The sequence below is a fragment of the Ooceraea biroi genome, chromosome 6, assembly GCF_003672135.1.
Source record: "Ooceraea biroi isolate clonal line C1 chromosome 6, Obir_v5.4, whole genome shotgun sequence".
In the NCBI taxonomy this organism is placed as follows: Eukaryota; Metazoa; Arthropoda; class Insecta; order Hymenoptera; family Formicidae; genus Ooceraea; species Ooceraea biroi.
The window spans coordinates 8306927-8313718 of record NC_039511.1 but is presented as its reverse complement, the minus strand read 5'-3'; the positions used below and the strand labels follow the sequence as shown (position 1 = coordinate 8313718).

The window sequence follows — 6792 nt, the reverse complement described above, 5'->3', positions numbered from 1 at the left end:
AATATTGAAAAATAATATAGCGCGCATAGCGCGCGCCTATGTTGCTAGTACATGTAAATTGGATGTTATAAAATGCAAGAGAGTGATATATATTTAAAAACAATTATTTATCTATAAATATATGATTTATTTAGTACTAAACAATTATGAAAATATTTATGATTTTAAAAATTGAGAAGAAAGAGAGAGAGAGGGGGGGGCATGTGTTGTATGTGTGTATAATAAATAATGATTATTATGTCGTGCTATATTTTCCATATATCACATAGACTACATTTACACGGCCAGATTTACGCCGAAATTATAACATTGATGTTATAACAACTAACGTTAAATGCCGTATAAACAATGTTTTACGCCGGAGTTATTAACACCGGTATAATAACTCCTGCGTAAAGTACTGTTTACACGGCATTTAACGTTAGTTGTTATAATATCAATATTGTAACTTCGACGTAAATCTGGCCATAGTAGGTTGAAATAAAAATAATGTTTTACCTTTTAATTACATTTATATTTTTATAATTTCTACAATAAAAAGTTCTTATATGTACATATTAAGCCTATTCTACAATGGCAGTAAGCAGTAAGAAGTAAGAGTTCCCATTGGTCAGTTTTTGAAATAATCGATTTCGATTGGTCACTTCCTACTGCTTACTGCCATTGTAGAATGGGCTTTATAATTAAAAAAAATATATATTATTATAATGCGTAACATTAACGAAAAAATAGAAGTATTTATCTTATTAAATGCAATTATAATCCATATAAGCTGCTAAACGTTTTTAAAAAATATTAATGATATTACTGTTCAAATAAAATACATGCTTTTTACATTCATTACAAGAACTTTAACAAAAATAATTTCATTGAACTTTTATATAAATAAATGTGTAACTTATATTTTTATATGATCACGCTTCTTTCTTACAATTATACCCAGCAAACACAGATATATAACTATTATATTGCCACTATATAACGAAATGTAACAGGTAATATAACGTATACGTTACATGTAACGTATACGTTAGTTGTAATTTCCCACTCATGGATTATTACAGTAATATAATATAAATATAACAAGTAATTAAAATGTTATATAACAGTTATATAGCAGAAATATAACTTGCTGCGTCATTGTAATATAACTATATAGCGTGATATATAGTTTTATACTTTCTATCAATATTCCTTTCCTCATTCTTTTTCCCTTATTACAAGTTCCCTAATTTTATAAAGGTATAAAGGTATAATTAATAAATATGTTAAAATGTTAAATATAACAGATTTTAGTACTTAAACTTGCATGCTTTTAAATTATATAAACTTATTAAGTTATTTATAAAAATAAAATAGAAGACCATGCGCGCGCGTGTACAAAACTTAGTTTTTCAAAAAAAACTGAAAAAGACGCCAAGTGCACGCATTGCTTGGTTTTATGGAAAAAGTATAATATAACATCGTTTTAAAAGGTTATATCATACATCACACATTGTTTCGATTATAAGGTATTATATTAAGATAAATAAAATATATAGAAATATAACATGTAATTATATTTTATTAGGACACTCTTATTAAAAACAGTTTCTACACAAAATAACGATATCACAAAATACGGTCAACTGTGAATTTTTGAAACAAATTTTCATACAAAACATACGATACGAAATAAGTTATCTTGATTCACAAATTCATAATTGTGATACATTTACCGTATTAAAAACGGTTTCTACAAAAATAATAACATCACAAAATTTAATAAGAAAATTTGTATTTACAGTTGGCGGCATTTTGTGATCGTTATTTTTGTAGAAACTGTTTTTAATAAGAGTGTTCTAATAAAAAATGATTATGATATATTTTAATATTTAATTTAATATTTAATTCCATTTAATATTTATATAATTTAATATTTAATAATCTTATAATAATATCTTATACTTGAAACGATATGTTGATATATATCCCACTAAAAAAACCTTACAAAGGTGAAAAAACTACGCCAAGTACATAAAAAATTTCAACTTATACGCAACAAAAAGTTTAAAAAATATTTATTACAAAAATCAAAACTAAACATAAAATTAATTGTAACTAGCCAAAAAGCAATTCAGTTTGAGTATTTTATCTAAATATTTCCCATGCATGCTTTCTTATCGCATAACGACACTGAAGTACTTGGCATGCCCGGGTCGTATTGTGCATACATGTATTCTTGTAAATTTGTACTGTCTTCAGGTATAATCTTCAATAAATCGTTTTATTTGGAAATATTAAAACAAACGCGTTTACAGTGTTGCAGCTAGCAAAGTTATTATAAATATCTTAATTATTTCTTCATTCTCTACAAAACAGGACTCTACAAAACTAATGATATGAACAAATTGCGCCAACTACAATGGGTATTTATGCAAACCAGAAAATCTATTAGGTCGGATCTACAATAGGTGTAGTAAGCTTTAAGCCGTAAGAAATTGACCAATCTCAGTGGAATATGAGGAGAAAGATCGACTGTGATTGATCAAGTTCTTACGACTTGAGGCTTACTACACCTATTGTAGACCCGGGCTTACTTTATTATTACTCTTTGGCCGATATTCATTGTTGATTCTGATTTAAGACCATCTTAAGTACAATCATAAGATATTTAAAACCAATTACACAGTCGTATTAGCATCTTAAGACATTACTTCAGATCGTCTGGAAATAAGAACGGACTATGAATACTAGCCTTTGATATTAAAAAATAAAGGACATAATAATATTAAGCAGATATTTTTATACGAATAAATATTTTAATACATAGAAATATATTTATTAATACAAATAAGTGTTTTTTTCAAAATACATGGCACTGCTAAACCGAATCAAAAATTGTCTTAGTATTTAAATAAACTAAAGATTACAATAATTTCCTTAAACTCTAAATTACATAACAACTCGCTGAAATACATATATATACAAATATAGTTAAATTTATTCTATGCTTAATTCTAATGTCGCACACATACACACACATGCACGCATTCACAAGAGAGAAAGAAAGAGAATGAGGCAATTAACATAATGATTCGGTTTAGCACCACCAAGTATTTTGAAAAAAACACTTATTTGTATTAATAAATATATTTCTATGTATTAAAATATTTATTCGTATAAAAATATCTGCTTAATATTATTATGTCCTTTATTTTTTAATATCAAAGACTAGTATTCATAGTCCATTCTTATTTTCAGACGATCTGAAGTAATGTCTTAAGATGCTAATACGACTGTGTGATTGGTTTCAAATATCTTATGATTGTACTTAAGATGGTCTTAAATCAGAATCAACAATGAAATCGGCTAAAGAGTAATAATAAAGTAATAGATTTTCTGGTTTGCATAAATACCCATTGTAGTTGGCGCAATTTGTTCATATCATTAGTTTTGTAGAGTCTTTTTTTGAAAGAACTTCAGGCGCGTATACTTGGCGTTTTTTTATACCTTTTTTTAAAAAGGTAATTTTGTTGTGATTTTATACATTTTGTAGTGTGATGTATGTTGTCGACGTGGTGTAACGTCGTCGTCGTTGCCCATACAGCACGCAAAGATTGCATATATATTGCAGGAATCTTCCACCGCAACGTAGCAACATTGCAAATTCACTGCGAAATGTTTCTGCAGCATTGTTATGGGATTGCAGGAATGTGACAATGTCCGCTTTTCGGAACATTGCAACGAAACGTCATAATAATATTGCAATGTAATGAATTTGCAATAATTATAATTATTCATTATTATATACTTTAAATATTTTTATTTATATACTTTAAATATTTTTATTTATATAACTTCAATATTTTTATTTATTAACATAAATAGACAATTATATGTAATATAACAATAGTAATAAAAAATGAAATAAACATTTTCTCTATTTTTGTTATAAAAAAAGTAACTGTTCTTTATAAAAAAAAACTTAAAAATCCTCTTCTTGAGATATTATTTTTCCTTTAATTATGTTAAAATATTTTTTCTTTAATTAAATAATTGAATTTTCTTCGTTTTTGTTTGTATGTTGCCTGTAAAAATAAAATAGGAATTAAAATTCATATATTAGCATAAAATTACATAAAAATATACATACTGCAAGTATGTATAGAATTATATGTAAAATGACATACTTTGATCCCTCAATCCTAACCAGAGCTTGAGCGAGCCACTTGGAAATGCATTCAGCAATTTCTGCATCAGTGGCATGATTGTGTATTTCACGAACAGCTTCTATAACAGAAAAAGTTATTAAAAATATTACAACTATTAATATGCAGTTTTCTAATGAATTTCCATAATTTTGAGGTTATAGTGATATAAACCGTGAGATAGGCAAATAGAGTGATTCTCTATTATAATTAATAGATACAAGATTTTAACAGCACACAAGTGCTATAATTAGACATAATTATATTATAAAAAAGTACTTACCTTTTTCTTTTACGTAACTACTTTCTTTTAGAATGATGCTCGCGTCGTACAACCACCATGTTCTTTAGATAGTCGAAAGAGACAAACACCGCATGCGTATATTACCGAGCTCAGATTCTGGTCATCACACACATCATTGGTCGAATAGATTTGGACGAATCTCGTTAGGATAGGAAGACTCCAACGTTTTAATAAAATGAATTATTAATATTAATTAATTACAAATTTTGATTGTGCAATGTTTCCGAAATATTAATGTCATGTTGCTACAAGTGTGCTGGTATTTTGCGGATATATATCTCTGCAATGTCTTTGTACTGTTGCATTGCAATTTGCAACGTTGCTGCAATGTTGGTGCAAGCTTCTGTGCTGTATGGGTGTTGTCGACGTGGTGCAACGTCGTCGTCATCGTCGTCGTCGTCATCGTCGTCGTCGTCGTCGTCGACGTGGTCCTCTCACTCACGTCCTCTCGCTCTCTCATTCACTCGCTCTCTCGCTCTCTCACTCAGTCGTTCTCTCGCAAATATATCTTTTCTCACTCCAACTTCTTGCACTACATCGCGTCGTACACTTGTCGTACACCGACCGGCGGAGATGCTGTCCGTATATCCGTGTGACTTACACATGACGATCGGGTCGATAAGTTAAAGTTTTCTAATGTAGAGTCTCTACATATGATCGTTATGTGTGAGTCACACGGATATACCAACAGCATCTCTGCCGGTCATTCATAATCATTCATAATAAAACTTATAGGTTAAAAACTTATAGGTTATTATTAACGACCGAACTAAAACAATAATATTACCAACCGCACTTTCATCCCAGATAGCACAATGGATTCCTAACGTATTCCAGAAGTTTTCTTTTTTTTGAATTGTAATTCCTTAAGAATACATAGGAGTATACTTTAAGAATGTATCAGGAAGTTACATGCACCATAATTGGACTTCCTGATAACTTCTTAGAGTATTCATTTCGAAGTACTCCTCATCAACAGATGTATACTTTATGAATTCAAAAGGAACAGTGTTTGAGAACAGAGAAAGAACTTAAAAATATGCACTAAAAACAATGATTACGTTTACACATCACCTTTAATCAGGTCTAATAACAGCCGTACTTTTACAGCCACCTTCTGAAGAATGGAATGGCTGTATTTGGTCAGCTTTAGAACTACGAATGTATTAAACCTGATTAAAAGTGACGTGTAAACGTGTACAACATATAATTTCACTAATGTTGTATATAATAATTACGTCGATTTTTTTGCCATCTCGATAATTCATTGAATAGTTTTACTCGACGTTTCATTTTTGCAAACTAAATTGTTTCAATGCAAATAATGTAAAACGTTAGATTAAATAGGTTAGAAGTAGCAGAAATTTGTATAAATATAATTAATTACGTCCAATCATATATATACTCATTTATAATTTATAATTTATAACTGTAGATTTGGTTTCTCGTTGCAAATATCTCGTCAATATATGACAAATAATGCACACACGTAAATATAACGTAACACTTCACTACGACTCCGCGGATGCCGTATCATTATAATCAGAATTACTTCTACAATTTTCAACTACACGTTTTCAAAATCATGTAATTCTCCATTTAGGATATTCCTCACGAATTCTTAGAGTATTCGCGTACTGAATCGTGAAGTATTTATTATCATGAACTTATAATGAATACTTATGTATACTTCTAGATGAATTTGATTGTGAGCAATTCCTAAAGAATTCTCCAGATATTCATCTCTCTATTTCTGTAGGTACTCTTTAAAATGAATTCATTATGAACTTCTATTCACCTTTGTGCTATCTGGGATGTCTTCCTTGGCAGCGTTCGGATTCCCCGCCCGGGTCTTCCTTCATTCATACATACTTTTTCTCACTCAGCTAAACGGATGCACTAGTGTCCCTCTGTGTCTCCTTGCTGGAAAGTAGAGATCCTATAACAGAGATCGGACAACGTGCCGCCATGGGGTAAAACCGGATATGATGGTTTTGTTGAGCCTTTTGTATCTATTTGATTTGAAACAAAAAAGTATTGGACTTACTTTTGAGCTTACATTAACTAATAAGTTACATTAAAGTATTGATAATATGAAGTGAAATACATATCTTATTCTGCGTTTAAACGTTATTTTGACTCGTTTTGAAAGACAGTTATGGTTAAGTCGGCTAATATGTCTTTGTTAGATATATATATTTTTCTCTCTCACATTTCCAGTTATACTCCACGCGCGCGAGCCAATCAGGATTCGTTCACCCCGTGTCCGATCTCTGTTATAGGATCTCTACTGGAAAG

At 29.8% G+C, this 6792-nt stretch overlaps 1 long non-coding RNA gene across 1 annotated transcript; it reads right to left on the bottom strand.

The window, feature by feature from the left end:
• Positions 1 to 4048: 4048 nt before the first annotated feature.
• On the bottom strand, positions 4049 to 4534 carry LOC105287155. Its single transcript, XR_895406.2, has 3 exons — positions 4474 to 4534; positions 4173 to 4272; positions 4049 to 4070 (listed from the first exon to the last, which is right to left on the bottom strand). It is a non-coding gene; the product is annotated as an uncharacterized LOC105287155 (long non-coding RNA).
• Between the last annotated feature and the right edge of the window lie 2258 nt (positions 4535 to 6792).